Raw genomic sequence first — 16968 nt, forward strand, 5'->3', positions numbered from 1 at the left:
GAATATGGAATTAGGATGTACAAGTGAAGTGAGAGATAACATGCATTGCTTGTCTTTCTGAGTCTAGGAGTCTAGGTTACCTCAATTAGTGTGACGTTTACATGAATATTGCAAGATTTGTTTTTCTTTACCACTGTGTAGAACACTGTAGTTAAATTTCACTAACCATTATCTAAATTGAGGGACATCCAGGTAGTTTCCATGCCCTAACTATTGAAAAATGATCAACAACAAATATGACTGGACAATTCTTGGTAGTAGGATATTGAATCTCATGTGTAAATGCCAAGGGAGGGTATAGCTGGATCACATGGTACATCTATTTTTACCTTTTCAGGAATTCTCCACACTAACTTTTACAATGGTTGTACCAGATTGCAATGCCACCAGTGGTGAATGAGTGTTTCCTTTTCTCTACTTCCTCGCCTGCATTTATTGTCATTTGTTATCTTGATCTTAGCTATTCTGATGGGGGTAAAAAGAATTCTTTAAGACGTTTTAATTTTCATTTCTCTAATTCCTAAGGATGTTGAACACTCTTCATTTCTTAGCCTTTTTCTGTCCTTATTTTAAGAAGTCTTGATTCGTGTCTGTAGCCCATTGTTATTTGTGTCATATCTTTACATGATTCTTTGCTTTTGTTTTTTGAGTTCTCTGTACAATCTGAAAATCAATCATCTATCACTTGTGTAGATGGCAAATTCTTTCCGATAATGTGGGCTAAGTATTTAATCGGTTCTTTCTTTTGTTGTACAGAAAATTTTTAGTTTAATGAAATCTCATCTGTTAATTGTAGCCCAAGTTCTTTAATGAATGAAGTCCTATTTAGAAAGTTTTTTCCTACACCTGTATCTGGAAGGGTATTGCCTATTTTTTTTTCAAAAAGCTTCTACATTCCATGTTTCATATTGAAGTCTTTGATACATTTGGGGTGTACTTTTGTACAGGGTGATAGTTATGAATCCAATTTCATTCTACATATGGAGATCCAGTTTTCTATTTGTTGAAGATGTTGAAATCTTTCCTGCAGATTTCTAGTGGAAAATAGAAATAAAAGTTTAGGGTGTTGTGTAAATAACAACTATATGACTAAGAGTAATGCCCACAACATCTACTACAAAATATATACATATTCCTTTAGACTGAGGAGTGTGCAGAGTTAGGCAGGAACAAAATCTTTCTTCTTTCTCTGCTTCTCTACTCCCTTCAGTCCACATTCAAAAACATTTTAATTCATTTGCCTTAATGCTTTTCACTGAAAATTATTCCTTCAGACTTGCATTTGTATCCCATTTCCCACACCTTTCTTTACTATGTCAATATGCACAAGCATATTTATCTGGTGATTTCAAGAATATTAACTTCTGGAAAAACATTGCATTTGAAACCATGTTCCCTTGTACTGTTTAGTTCTGTGTTTTATACATCTATATTATTTATATCAATGAATAAATATATATAGTTTAGAGAAAGAAAAAGAAAGAGAGAAAGAGAGAGGAACTTATATAGTCTGTGCTAGCCTGGGATTCACTATGTAAAAGGGAATGACCTTGAATTTTGATTATCTTGCTTATTCCTATCAACTACTGGGATAATAGACATGCTCTGCTACACTGAACTAACATGGCATTACTTATAAAATTCAGTATTTCAAGCACGCTAGGCAAGCACTCTACCAACTGTCCAATATTTATATTATCATTCCTTTTTATCATATTCTTTATTAAGATTTGTATAGACAGCACTCCTTCCTATTCTTCCTCTTTTGTTTTTCTATATGTATTTTATTGAATTTTTTGCAATTTTCACACAATATAATTTGATGACATTTGGATCCACTCAACCTTCCCAACCCAACTCCCACTGACCTGCTGTTCCCAGCCCCCAGTTCAATTAATGAACTCATACCACATATATTTTGTAGTAGTTGTTGTGGGCATTGCTATTAGTCATATAGTTATTTGTTATTTACACTACACTCTAATCCTCTTATTTCTATTTTCAATTAGAAATCTGATCTCAAAGGTAGCAGTCTTAAATGAAATAAGCTTTGTTGATTTTCTGGGTTGTTTTTTTTTTTTTTTTTTTTTTTTTTTTTTTTTTCTCCCTGTAGCCCAGCTGTCCTGGAACTCACTATGTAGACCAGGCTGGCCTCAAACTCACAAGGGGGAATCTGAAGCCACACTGAGATATAAAATGCCAGTGAAGATACTTGGATAATTAATGTTGATCTTGCTGATAGTGTTATAGATCTTAGAATATGAAGGGTTGAGAACAAATACTATGAATAAAAACCTGGCAGAAACCTCTCTCAGTGCCTCTGTTGTTATTGGAAAGAAAATGGGAAGTACTGTAATATTGGAACCTATAAATTTTTTATGATGTTCTTCCTTGTGGAGCCAGAATATAAACCAAGTGCAGCATGGAGAATTCTGAATGATTTGTGCTCCATAAAATATCTTAAGCTTCTTCCAGTCATGAGGTCCCTCTTTTGACCCCAAGAAACTAAGACTATGATGAAAAGCAGGGCAGTGGATGATCTTCTCCACATGTGTTATATAGACCTAACTAAAACTAATTATGGTTTGCTATTAACTTTAAGAGTGTCTTTCCCCAGAGCAAATAAATTAACACTTTCAAGCTGTCATGCACTAGCTTTGTTATGTAAAAAGTAGTAAATTAAAAACTTAAACTCTGTGACTCACTTCTCTTTAACTGATAAAGCCAAATATTTGTCATATGTCCCAACAAAGTTTTGAAGAAAAATATCTTTGGGGGAGAACTCTCAATTTCCTTGTATTGCTATTTTAGATATGATAACTCAGAAATTATATTTCTTTAAAATTACCAAGATATTTGGATTATACAGATGATAAATATAAATTTCTTTTCCACTTCTATTTGCTTAGCGATTACCTATGATATAAAATTTTATATAATGAGACTCTGCCTTGAGATAAAATAAAGATGTTTTATTCATGCGTCCCAAAGAACAGGGAGTTGAAATTTCTGAAGAAAACAGAAAGACTAAATTTCATAACGATACCAATGAACCTATATAATTATTCTGAGACAAGCTGAAATAAACATTAAATATACATTAATAAAGAAAAATATGCAAACTATTTTCTTGATTAGTTACCTTGGGGTTTTGTATTAATAACTAAAACATGTTTAGGTTGTGTATTAGAATTTTTTCTTGTGACTGTTTTTGCTTTTATGAAACAAAATAATGCAACCTTTGCCTCCAAATAATGCTTAGAAAGTAAATAATGAAAACATTTATTTTAAAATAAATCCTTTCTGAACATTTTGAAAATTACTTAGTCTCAAGAAAAGAGTAAAAAGTTCATTTTTTCAGATTAATTAAATAAAAAACCCTTTATTAAGCCAATTGAAATTGGTGTGTTTATGATTACTTTTTAAATTACCTGAGCAGACGCCATTGAATATTTCTTGAATATTGTTTGTAGCTTTTTTTCCTCAGGATGCTGGTTAGCATTTGTCAATTAACACAAGTTAGGCACACCTGACTTGAGTTCCTGTCTCAGCTCCTCTCCCTCACAGACCTGACTTGTAAGCTAAAATAAATCTTTTCCTCTTCAAGGTGGGTTTGGTCATTATTTGACTGCAGCAAATGAAACAAGTGCACACAGAGATGTAGAAGGATTTTGATAGTGACCAAAAATGTGCTGACTCTTAATTTCATGAAATAACTAAGGTAACAATTTCAGATACTCATGAGACATTGCATCAAGACTTCTCATTTCACATGTATTTCAATTTTGTTCCCTGCCTAGGAAGTAACATTAATGGCATCATGCAGTATGTTATCTTTCACTTTAAAAAAAATCACGTTTTTAGTTTATTAAAGCTTTTATATGAATTATCACTTTATTCCATGTATAAAATTTTCTATTATTATTACTTATGTGTACAACACAGTTTATTAGCATGCTGCTTAAAGCATTGCTGCATTGTATTTTGATGATTTTAAGTAAAATAAAAAAGTTTTATGTGCACATGCTTGCTTGCTTCAATAATAGGGCAGAACATAAACTGCTTGGTTACATACTGGGCAACCAATCAATAGATCAATTACCAAGTTGATTTCTAAATAACTGTAACATTCTTCATCTCATTAACAGTGCAGGAGAATTGCAAGTGTTTCAAATTCTTTCACACTTTTTATTTTTATTGTTGGCTTATTGATTTATTATAAGAGCACTTTATAAAATGTGAAGATGTCAGTCACAATTTAGAAATGTGACTTGACAATTTCTTAATATTTAACATGCATTTCCAGTAGACAGTATTATTTTATTCATTCTGACAGTCCCCTTTAACTGTTATTTCAAATTATTCACATACAGACTGATGTTAGAAATGTTTCATTTTTCTCTCTTTATGGCTTCTTTTCTGGCAGTTGAATATAATATCTAATGCCAACTTATTTCTATTATTGACATAGTCATTTATTTATTATAAAATTGTTTACCAGCTTTCATTTTACACATTCTTCAATTATCAAATTATCATTTTTAATAATGTCATATAAATGTGACAATTAGAAAATTTGCAAAAATTATTATTACTATTTATGTGTATTTCAGTTCATTATCATGTCATTTAAAAGATAGCTCTTTGGTATTTTAATGATTTTTTAAAATAATATTTTATTTATTATCCTTATTTTATCTGTATTACTGTTTGGTGTTCATGTATGTAAGTGCGCCCATGTCATGCAATGTCCACTGTGGTCAGAAGAGGGTGTTGGATCCTTTGCATCTGGAATTATGGACAGTGATTAGCTGCCATGTGGATGCTGGGAATTGAACCTGGTCCTCTGTCAGAACAGTCATTGCTCTTAACTGCTGAGCCATCTCTACAGTTCTGTATCTTAATGTTTTTTAAGTTAAAAAAAAAAGTATGAGACCCTGTGTACCTCATGGAAATATGTTTACTAGTAGGGCAGTGCACAGAATGTCTGGTTATATATTAGACAACCAATTACCAGTTCAATTATCAATTTTATTTCTGAAAGAAATGTAATGTTCTTCACCTAGTTACCAAGGCAAGAAAACTGCAAGTGCTTTGAATCCTTCCTAGATTTTTTATTTTATTATACAACCTTTCATTGTATATTCTAATTTCTTTACTCCCTTCCTTGTGATTGTCATTTTTATGCCATCTAGTTTTATGTATTTTTAACACAATGCATTATTTCTAACTTTAGAGTCACGTAGTTCTTAATTTTTAGCACATTTGAAAGATTTTCAAATTAAATATAATTTACTTTCAATTTACGTCACATTTTTATGTCACAATTTAATAATATATCCTATGTAAAGAAATTCCTGGAAAATTTCTTACAGATTGATCAGCCAGCCACCATTGTTCTCAGATTTTGTCTATGAAATCCATTCCTTTTGTTGAATGATTTTAATTATTGCAGATCTGTAGATCAGCAGGTTTTGATTAGGAATTTGTGGTGTTTCATGAGATTTTCTCTGTGCCCTGATTTCTTTTTTCTCAATCTGTTTTCAAGAATTTATTTGTGATTAATTTAATATTTTCTTTTACTAATTTTTTCTTATCAATCCCTGTGATGTTCATATTGGTTTCTGTTACTCATCATTATGTTATTACAAAATTTCTGCTATAATATCTTTCCTTTTCTCTTCCTTTCGCTCTGGGGATTAGTCATACAGACCTCAAAATCTTATTGGCAACTGATTATTACTAGATGAAGAAGAACTGATCTTCCTAAAACAAGGGACTCTAGATAGGGTGACTAGACCTCAGTGGAAGGACTTGTACTGGGGAACATCTGGGGACAATGACTGGACACAGTGGGCCTGAACACGGATGACAGAGTATATGAGTTCCAGTGAGTGGAGTACTATGAGAGGGTGTCAGTGGGGATGGGAGTATAAAGATGATTAAGATTGTTTGAGATATTCTATATGTAATACACAAAAATTCAATAACAATAAATTTAAAAAATAAATTAATTAAATTTAAAACTCCCTACATCTTTGTCCAATAGAATTCTAGTTGTAAGAGAGAAAGAAAGAGAGAGAGAGATAGAGTTATTGATTTCTCAGCACCATTTAAGGAATATTCAAAAGTGATCTGTATAGGAATTAAAGGTTTCTTCTCAGAGATAAATTATACAATAAACAAAAAAGTTATCTAAGAAAATGATGTGATATGTAAAAAAGAATACTATTAACAGGAAACACATTCTTGAAATTTGCTTAAATTTATTAATACAAAATGAACCATCAGATTTTACCTCGTCTGTAAAGAATTTTCACATGGAGCTTTGGAAGTCATGTGTGGTATCCAAGAGAATCAAAGAATAAATTAAAAGGGGATCTGTCTAAGAATGTATATCTATACCCTGCAATAAACTCATTCAAGGTCAAAAACAAAGCAAAATTAACTACTACTAATCTAAATAAACACTGCAAATGATAAAAAGTTAACAGGGAGAATAAAGCTTTTGTAAATATCTAGAAGGAACTTCATATTCCCCTAAGACTTTGTTAGTGAGCCTCTATAGGGTTGATTCCTCAGCATCATCATGAAAATGAATCAGATAATGCTAACGAAGATACAGGATTAATGACTCAGTTGTGATACAGTGATGGTTTAAAAAATTCCCCCATGATATTAATGAATTAAATGTTTTATATGACTTTAATAAGGATGGCATGTCAACTAGATGACATATTAGTTAATAAAATAACAGGGTTTCAGGAACAATAATTTTCAGCATGTGTGAAACTCCAGGGATAAATGTGCTCCAGCTGTACCAAGTTCAGATTTAGCTACTGAACGTCATCACTTGAGTATCCACTGAAAGGTTAATAGAGATGGACACATATCTGAGTTGTCATCACACCCATGTTTCAATGCCAGTCCAATCTGCATGTGTGATTTCTGTATTTTCCATTTTAGTCATAATCAGTATTGTCAGGATATATTTATTTGCTCAGACTTGAACTTTATATTCATCTTAGAAAACTTTTCTTTTAGCTCCTATATTAGACAACACAAAATTTGAAAGTATTTCAAACATCTCTTGTTCTTCTTGGGTTTGAGCCATTTCAATGAATACATAGTTTGTCTCTATCCTTCGGTGTATATTCTCCACATATTTTGAAGATGATTCAATTAACATATGCATATTGTTTCCTTATTTACAATTTTAAAATAATGTTTCATTGATTCGCTGAGAATTTCATATAATGTATGTTGATCATGTTCAGATCCCACTCAACATTTCTTCTCATTCACTCCCTCCTGCCTGTGCCCCTCACTTAATATCCTCTATTAATTTTTTAAGGTCTATCATGTCTAATTTCTCATTTTCAAATGTTTGTGGATGTGGGTCCATCTCGACATCAACCTACTTGGACACACATATTTAAAGAACACTGATTCTCCTCTCCCTTCAGCTGCAGTTTCTCAATAGTTCTCCAGGGATGGCTGAAGCTTCTTTCCCACCTCTCTCCTTTATACTGTTTTATTTTTCCATCTTGGACTTGTGTAGGACTTCTGCATACTATTGTAAACTTTGTGGTATCATATGTGTAACTGCCCTGCTGCGTGCAGAAAACATTTCCTTGTATTCATCCAGCACCCCTGGCTCTTAACACCTTTCTGACCTTATTCCACACTGACACCTGGGCTTTGGAAGGGGACAGTGTGATATAATTTCCATTTAAAGCTGAGCACTTAGCCTCTTATTCCCTAGAGTGTTATTTCTGTGAATATAGCTATCTGTTGCATGAATAATTTTCTCCAGTTAGAGTCAGAAGAAACTAACTTACGTAAAACAATACGTGGTTAAGATTCAGTTTATTACTACAGCCATTTGCCAGAATAATAGTAGCTGATGCTTTCCCATGACCTATGAACTGTCTTACCACAGATTCTTGGCCCTGATAACAGTTATATATGGTTGTTATCCACGAAGTGGGTGCTGGGAAACAAACCTAGGTCCTCTACAAGAGCAACCAATGCTCTTAACTGTTGAGCCATTTCTCCGACCCTTATGATTTTCCCCAAAGGCCTTAATGTTACTTATCCCTCCGCATACTGTCTTGTCTATTTTGCCCACCCATTCAACACCTCATTTAATCCTTCCTATTCCATCATTCACCTTCCCCCTGTATGTTACTGCATTCTGTATCTTTTCCCTGGAAGTATCCCCACCCAACCCAGGGCCCCTATCTAGTTACTTGACATATATTGGGTTATATTACTTTTTTTTCCTCCTAGCCTTGTCCAAGATCCCAATAAATACAAATAAATTGATTAATATTGTAACCAACCTTTTCTTTAATGGTTGCTGTCCTTGCGGTTGTTGTTGTTTTGAGAGAGGGTCAGACAATGCAGCCCCTGCTTGCCTGAATCGAGTAATATATACCATTCCAAGCTGCCCTTGATCTCAAAGCAATTGGCTTCTCTCTGCCTTGAAGGTGCTGGGATTAAAGAAATGTGTCACCAAGCCCAGCATAACCAATCTGTTTTTAAGCCTCTACTCACACTCAAATCCTTTTGCATTTGTTCCTGTGGCACTAAAGTGTTTATTGATGCAGAAATACAGTTTAATGTAGGATATAGCCAGGAAACTTGCTGGGACTCTTTTCATATCTTCCTGAGTCTATCAGGTTAACACTATCAGGTTAACACTGATAGGTTTCAATTCTGAAGATGCAGCTGTTTGAAAGTCTGTAAATGCTTTATTTGTTTAATCCTGAAGATAAGGATATTGATTGCTGTGTTACTGAACTGCCCTTTTATTTATGGCTTATCTATTTCCTTTATTATAAAATAGTGTTTTAGGAAATTATAACTTAGGTTTTGTGCTAAATTCCTACTCTCTACTTGCATTTCTGTCATGTTACTATGGAGCAAATGTTAAGATGCACTTCTGTTACAGCAAAAGAAAAACCTCAAAAACAAACACCAAAACATTTGAATTTGTAATAACGTCCAAAATTTAAGATATAGGACATAATATATGTTTTATCGGGATATTTATTTTTATAGTAATAATGTTGATAGACAGATACTAAAATCTAGATATATCAGGAAGAATCTGATTATAGCGATTTAGGAATATAGAAAATTATTGAGAAAGCTGCAGAGTCACTGTCTACTTTTCATCTTTCTGCTGACTACAGAACTTTTCCTAAGAAATTACTGAGCACTTGGAAACAGGAATATATCAGATATTAATCACATAACAGAGATAATTAACTGTTCTAATTTGCTTTTGATTGTTGTGACAAAACATTCTTAACAACACCAACTTTGGGAGGAAATTTTTTTGGCTTACATCTCCTGGGTTACAGTTCATCACAGAGGGAGCCCAAGGTAGGAAATCAGGCAGGAACCTGGAGGCAGGAGCTGAAGCACAGGACAAGGAGGAATGCTGCGTACTGGCTTGATTTCTTCTGGCCCATGCTCAAACAGATTTCTTAAAGAATACAGGACCATCTTCCTGGGATGGTACCAACCACAGTGGACTGGACCCTTATACATCACTCAGCTATCCAGCACAGTAACTAATATCAAATAAATCTGAACATTCAGTTTGTCAGATAACATGCAGATTTAACAAGTTTTCATGCATGACTGACTCCCTCCTAAAAGTTTCTGAGGTTGTACACATTATATACATTTGGCTTAAGTTATTTGAAAGCACATTGCAAACATATACATATTTATTGTCTAAACGCAGATTTGAATTCATTATGTTATAAAAGGATACAACTTAAGGCTACCTAAACATATATTTACTAACTGGAAACTTTAATATTAAAACAGCAAATCTTCTTTAATTATAAAGAACACGATTATGATTTCTCTACTTTGTATTCCTTCTGTCAATTTCCATTCTCAACTCTATCTGCTTTCCTTATGACATGTTCTAATATCTATACAGGACTGAATACATTGTGGTAAGCAATTCTTGCCATATAGGAGTTTAATAACAGTTCACATGCTGCCATGGCTCCAAACCCATTGCTCATTCAACACATATGGAAGGAATCCAGGACATGAACTGGTTACAGTGAGTATAGGTGACTTAAGCAAAATTAACATCCACTCAGATAATTTTATTATCCATTCACAAAATTCCGTAGCATAACATAAATGGCATGTCATCTTAGGTCTTGCACCAGTAATTGACTTGATTATGACACAAACTAATTTTTAACATTCTGTCCCTTTTCTGATAATAACAAGTGGAAACATGAACAGTGAAAGTTGTTATTTACCAGCCACAGCTCAATGCACCATGTAATCAAATCCTTTGTCAGAGCATCCTGTCACATACTCAGATCGTGTGAATTGTCAAAGGCAATTTTATAAATATATATTCATTTAAAGCCTCAGTAAGCTTGTTATATCACATTTTTCTTCTCCTGTCCTTTTTTTTCCTTGCCTCTGTTGTTGCATTCTGAATACTTGTAAATGGAGTAATTACATTTCAGAAACCATAGTGCAACTGTGGAAAAATAATAAATTCTCTATTCACCTGTAGTAAATATTGCCATTCAATACCGAATACATTAAATTATTATTATTAGATTTGCTTATAATTTTCTCCCAGGATAACTTTTTACAGAGTAACTTCTTTATAAGGTATTTTAAATGTATTTTTCTAAAATTTCAATAAATAATTTTGCTGGGCCACGTTAGAATTTAATAAAAATGCAGTCCTCAGACAAAGCTTATCAAACATTACAAAGAACAAGTTTACCGAGCCCAATATTCTTTGTAATATGTGACTTCATCTTAGTTTTATTTGTTCCTGACATACAGTTGAAAACCCTTCAGATTTTGTTGACTCTGAGTAGCCGTGAACAGCTCTCTTCATAAGGTTCATGATATTGATTAAAATGACGAAGCTGAAAATCGATCTGCAACTCTTTGCAGAGGCCAGAAGACTCACCACTAATAATAACAAAGGTGTTACATGATTATTCTTACAAGACAACAATTACGTAATCCCCAAGGAATAAAAGTGAAGAGAGTGGACCTACTCTCCTAAAAATTACTTATGTGCCCAAAAGCACAACTTGAAGATATTTTTTCATTCCACATTCATTATAAAAATATTGAATACCTATTCTTGAACACCGTAGAAGTAGGAGGAGAAAAATACATAGGGGATTCAGTTTCTGTCTTTGGGGGAATTGGTCAATGAAACTCTACATGGTAAACAGTAGGAGGACAGAGAGGAAAAGAGTAGAGATCATAGGGGTCAGATGTTAGTGGCTATGAAAGGTGTGTAAGTTAAATTAAGGTAAAACTAAATAGTGGTAAAGATATTGGACAGGTCTAGACAACAATAAAGCAAGCACTATCTACATTTAGTTGACTTATCAATATGTCTATACTGTTGTTCCTATCTTAATAAGGGGACAGAATATCATTATTCATTGGGCTCCTAAAATGCCTACTTAATTGTAATTCAATGATATACTAGAAAAGAATCGCTCTAAGTTATCTTTCTAAGATGTTCGAAAGTCCTTTGTATATGAATTAACCCCATTTAAACACAATGTCAAGTTCAATCTCACACAGTATGTATGAATAGCATGAAATAAGCAGGTACATCTCTTCTAAGACAAGAAATTTATAGTGTAACATTTACTATTGATTATAAATGAGACTGATTTCAAATCTCCTTTTAAAATTGATAAGCAAAGGCAACCATGCTATGTTTAATGGCAATGTATGACAAATTGTTCTAGAGACAAATAAGAAATATCTCCATAGCATCATAAAACATCAGGATGTTTTAACTTTGTTCAGTGGTTAGCACTACCATTGATCTTATTTAACCTATTTTCCTTTCAAATAAAATTATACCATTTTAATAATGTACACCAGTATTTAAGATAACTTTGTGCCCCTTTTCCAATTTAAAGTTCAGGTCTTATATTTATGCTTTAATTTGACTATTTTATTAATTGGTTGAGAATTTTATACACTCATACAGTGCCTTTATTTGATCACAGTTGTCACCACTCCCACTGGACTTCCAGATATATTTCATCTTCCATCTTCATATCTTTTTTTTTTAACTCAGTGAGTCCCATTTTAATCAGTTGTAGCATTTGTGATAAATGTATTCATATAAAGATTAATAGTACACACATTTGGAGAGAAATACATTTTACTCTGTTTTCTGGAAGCAGTTATCTAACCCTAGGATAAAAATTTATAATCCTTATTTTTCTAAATAAAGTGTAAGTTAGTTATTTTAACTATGTGAGGAGTCATGGGTAATTCATTTGATCACTGCATCTAAAATTTGTGTGAATGGGTGCTGGAGAGATGTCTCAGCAGGTCAGAGCTCTGACTGCTCATGCAAAGAAACTAGCTTCAATTCCCAGCATCTAGATGGTATCTAACAACCATTCAAAATTCTAGGTCCAGAGGACTACCACACCGTTTTCTGACCTCCCTGGACATTGCATGGCATAGGTACACTTACATGCATGCAGACAACACACTCATACACAAAAATAAAAGTAGAAAATAAAATATTCAAGAAAAAAGAAAATTTGTGGGCTGGAGAGATAGTTCATTAGGTAAGAGCACTAACTGCTCCTTGATAAGGACCAAAGTTTGAATCCCAGTGCACACATACGGTGGATAAAAACCATCCATAAATCCAGCTCCAGTGGATCAGATGTCTCCTTCTGACTTTCACAGGCATTGCAGGTGCAATTACATACATACAGGCAACACTCTCATACATTAAAAAAGAAAGAAAATCTAAATGGGTAAGAAACATGCAATGAAGAAGAAAACGAAAACACCATTGATGAGATGTTTACTAATTGACAACTAATTAATCTATATGTACCACCCTGCTGAAAATATGCATCAATTCCAGATAAACCTATGATAGATCTGAATTTTAAAAAGCTGGTCATATAATAGTTCCTATCGAGAGAAGGGCAATTGGTTGTAATGCTCAAGAGTGTTTTATTCTTTCTTCAGGTGACAGCTCAGGGCTTAAGCAACAGTTTCTGTAGACTCTGATGTTGGTAGGAATACAAAGTAGCTTGGTTTAGTTTTTTGGCCTTCAACCAAAATTTTAGTTATTTTTCCAATGAGAAAAAACAATACAGTTGAAGGAAAGATTAGGCCTCCTCCTTTGGGTTTCTACCCTCTTTGACTTTTGCTTATTATTGCTGTTTTGTTAAATTTCTGCTGCCTTCAAAATATTTTATTTTTACAGATACACTAATCTGAGTATATAGGTGCAAAAGCAACCTAGCCCAGAGTTTCCTGAAGAATTCTGAATTCTCTTCCATATGAATAAACAATAGATTCAGATAAAATAGATAGACAGATACATAAAAGACAGATACATAGATGACAGATAGGTGATGATAGATAGATAGATAGATAGATAGATAGATAGATAGATAGATGATGCAGAAATAATAGATAATAGATAGACAATTGAGGTTAGTTACAAGTATAGATAAACAAAGTTTAAAAGAATCATAACGATTTCCTGAGGCCAAGGTCATTTTTCCTGAGATTTACCATTAATTTTTCTTATATCAAACTTGGTTTTATGTTCATTTTTTGGAAGAGGAAGCTCTGAGGCAGAGGAAGGCTATGAAGTGGTCATTATTCTTAACTATCTTTTTGTGGCAGTGTATAAAGGAAAGCAAGAGAAATAGAAGAACAAAAAACCACTGGTTTTAAAATCAAGGTGATGAATCATAAAAGAAATAATGTTTGGTGAAGATTTCTCAGGTTTTGGTTTAATGAAGACAAGTTATATCCTCCCTTTCCAACACAGTATGATGCTTTAATTAAGCACATGATCAAACATATTCAGGTAACATATTAATACTTATAAAAATATTAAAGTGGTAGACACTTCTTTATTTATGATTCCCTGTATCACTCATAAACAACAACAACAAAAAGAGCAACATGCAAAATACTTTATTGAAATTTATATTGGTTGGAAAATACAGTCACAGTGATACTCAAACATTTTAATTTAAAAATCCTTGATTGAATAAAACCTATGTCAAGTGAGACAATATATCAAAACAGCATTTTAAGAGTGATGTGATTAAAATCCATAAAATAAAGCCAAGATGAGCCTTTATCTACAATTCAGGGTTTAAAGGCTCAATAGTATAAACCATATATTGATATGCATTACAATAATTTATTATCTGAAATTTAAGACAGATGGAAGCAAATAAGGAACAGAAAGAACAATGGAATGTTGTTTTCTATTTTGATGAAGAAAAGTCATATACTACAAATATTATTAGCTTTATGTTAGTGAAAATGTGTTCAATAATATTTTACTCCTGTTGCAAGTAATTTAAAAATGTATACACATTTATAAACTTACATATAATAGTATATAAAAACTACAGAGAGAGTGAGAGAAAGACAGGAAGAGAAAAAGAAAGTTAAAGAGGGGCTGGAAGAGGGAGATGGAAGACATCCTCAGTCGTTTCAACTCTGTTCTCATCAGGAAGTGAAGCAGACACCCTTATTCCTATTTTAATGAAGGAAAACAAAAGCTCCGTTAACTAAGTTATACTGCCATTAAATTGATACTTTGGTTAAGCACAGACTGTCTTTTTAGTGGGCTGCCTTCTCGCAACGATGTTCTTTTCAGGTAATTATTATCTATTTGATGTAAGATACTCATGTTAAATTAGCATCAAATCTTTCCTGGTTTATGTTTCATGTTCTGATAATCAAGAATTTCAGTTTATGCTATTTATCTATTCAGATTTCTAGGGAGAAGTATAGCTAGGACACTTTTATAAAGTGAAAATGAATGTATTGAATCTAAATCAATTTAGCATCAAAATGACACATTTTGGCTTTGGTTCTTGAGTATTACACTGTTTGTGTTTTGCTTAAAATACATATGTATATGCATGGGGTTTTGTAGCAAAACCTAAAATTTGATATTTGTAGTAGGATAAGAGGATGTAAAATAATAAAATATTCTCTCTATGTTTTTTAATTATATAGATGATCTAAATTTTTATTGTATAAAATAGTGTAAATCACATACCTGAGTTTAAACATTGCAGGGTTTTAAATTATGCTCTTATTTGGGATTTGTTTTCAAAATGGAGAATGAGGGAGGCAGAAACATAATATATTCATATATACAAATATATTTTTTACCATGAGGGATTAAAGCCAAGATAATAATAAAACAGCATGTAGAGAGCAATTTAACTTAATTTGGGTAGCTATACCTGTGGTGCCTGCAAGTATAATTTAATTAAAAGTGGAAAACATGATATTTGGGTAATATATTTTTGAACCGTCTATCTAATTACCAACGATAAGTGCACTGACCTCACGCTGCTACTAAACAACTGGAAATAATACAAAATATATTTCCCTAATGTTCCTTACAGAATCAGTACATTTAGCCAATTACCAGTAAGTATTTACTTTCATATTTCCATTTAAACAAATATATGTGTTGAAATGTAGAACCTTAAAAAACAGAGGTTATTGAATTTCTTTATTAACAGAAAATTTTGTCAGTATATTGTTGCAGAAAAATTTTTCTGTCTTGTAGAAACTTGTTTAAGCTCATGAGGATTTTCAAATAAAAACCAGCCTCATGACATCATACTGCAATTATCAAAAATAACATGCTTTCCATAAAAGACTCAAATATTTCATTGTTTGTAAATGTTCAGTTTCTCAGTGATACTCTGAGAATTAGGCACTCAAGCACAAATTCATAGAGTTCTTGGACACTGGGAAGTAAAATCATAAGACCAAAAATCTTTCATTCTTTCAGTCCACCCACCCACCTATTCACCTACCCATCCATCCATCCATCCATCCATCCATCCATCCATCCATCCATCTATCCATCCATCCATGTCTGGATTCAGTACATTTATTAAATGTGTCATCTTACATGCGCCTTCAATTTAGAATGCTAAATTCTACACAGTAACCTTGTGCACCATACTTTTCTGATAACCCACTCTCAGTTTATGAATACTGGAAGCTATCAATAAAAAGTGGCTTGCAGGGCCAAGTGTGGTGGTACATGCCTTTAATCCCAGCACTTGGGAGGCAGAGGCAGGCAGATCTCTGTGAGTTCAAGGCCAGCCTGGTCTACATAGTGAGTTCCAGGACAGCTGGGACTACAGGGTACATCAATGCCGTCTGTATAGGAATTACCAGATGAAGCTATTTCAATAAGATGGTTTACAGTTAGAGGCAATGTCATGAGATTGAAATGCCCTGGCCTGGGAAATGAATAGAGGTGTTGGCTCTTTCACTTCTGCTTATTAATCACTTATTCTAATAAAGATGGTTTCCAGTATGTGTCTATCTTTGTCCATAGAGCAGAAATTGCATTTCTCTCACAAGGCTGTTGTTCCAGTGTGCTTTCTGTTCCTCTGACAAACACTATGACTAAAAGAAACTTAGGGAAGAAAGAGTTTATTTTACTTTAAAGGTTATAGTCTGTCAATGAGGGAAACTGGGGTAGAAACTCAAGGCAGGAACTTGAAGCAGAAACAAATGGAAAAACTGCTTACTGGCTTGTTCTGTTGCTCACATTCAGCTACCTTTCTTATACAACCACTGCCAGCTAATATTAGAATGGTACTAGCCACAGTGGGCTGGGCTCTCCTACATCAATTAGCAGTCAAGAAAACAGCACACAGACATATCCACAGGCCAATCTGATGGAGGAAAATCTTCAACTGAGGATTCCTTTTCCTAGGTATGTCACCTTGACAACCAATATTAGCCATCACTTTTCTTCAGGATATTTATGAAGAGTTATATGAGCTATAGAACCTTATAAAACATGAATTGTTATTTATATTATATTGTATGTGTAAATATAGTAAATGGAGTTATAAAAAGGTATTTGTGACTACGTGA

The sequence above is a fragment of the Nannospalax galili genome, unplaced genomic scaffold (assembly GCF_000622305.1).
Source record: "Nannospalax galili isolate Female #2095 unplaced genomic scaffold, S.galili_v1.0 scaffold461, whole genome shotgun sequence".
Taxonomy (NCBI): domain Eukaryota; kingdom Metazoa; phylum Chordata; class Mammalia; order Rodentia; family Spalacidae; genus Nannospalax; species Nannospalax galili.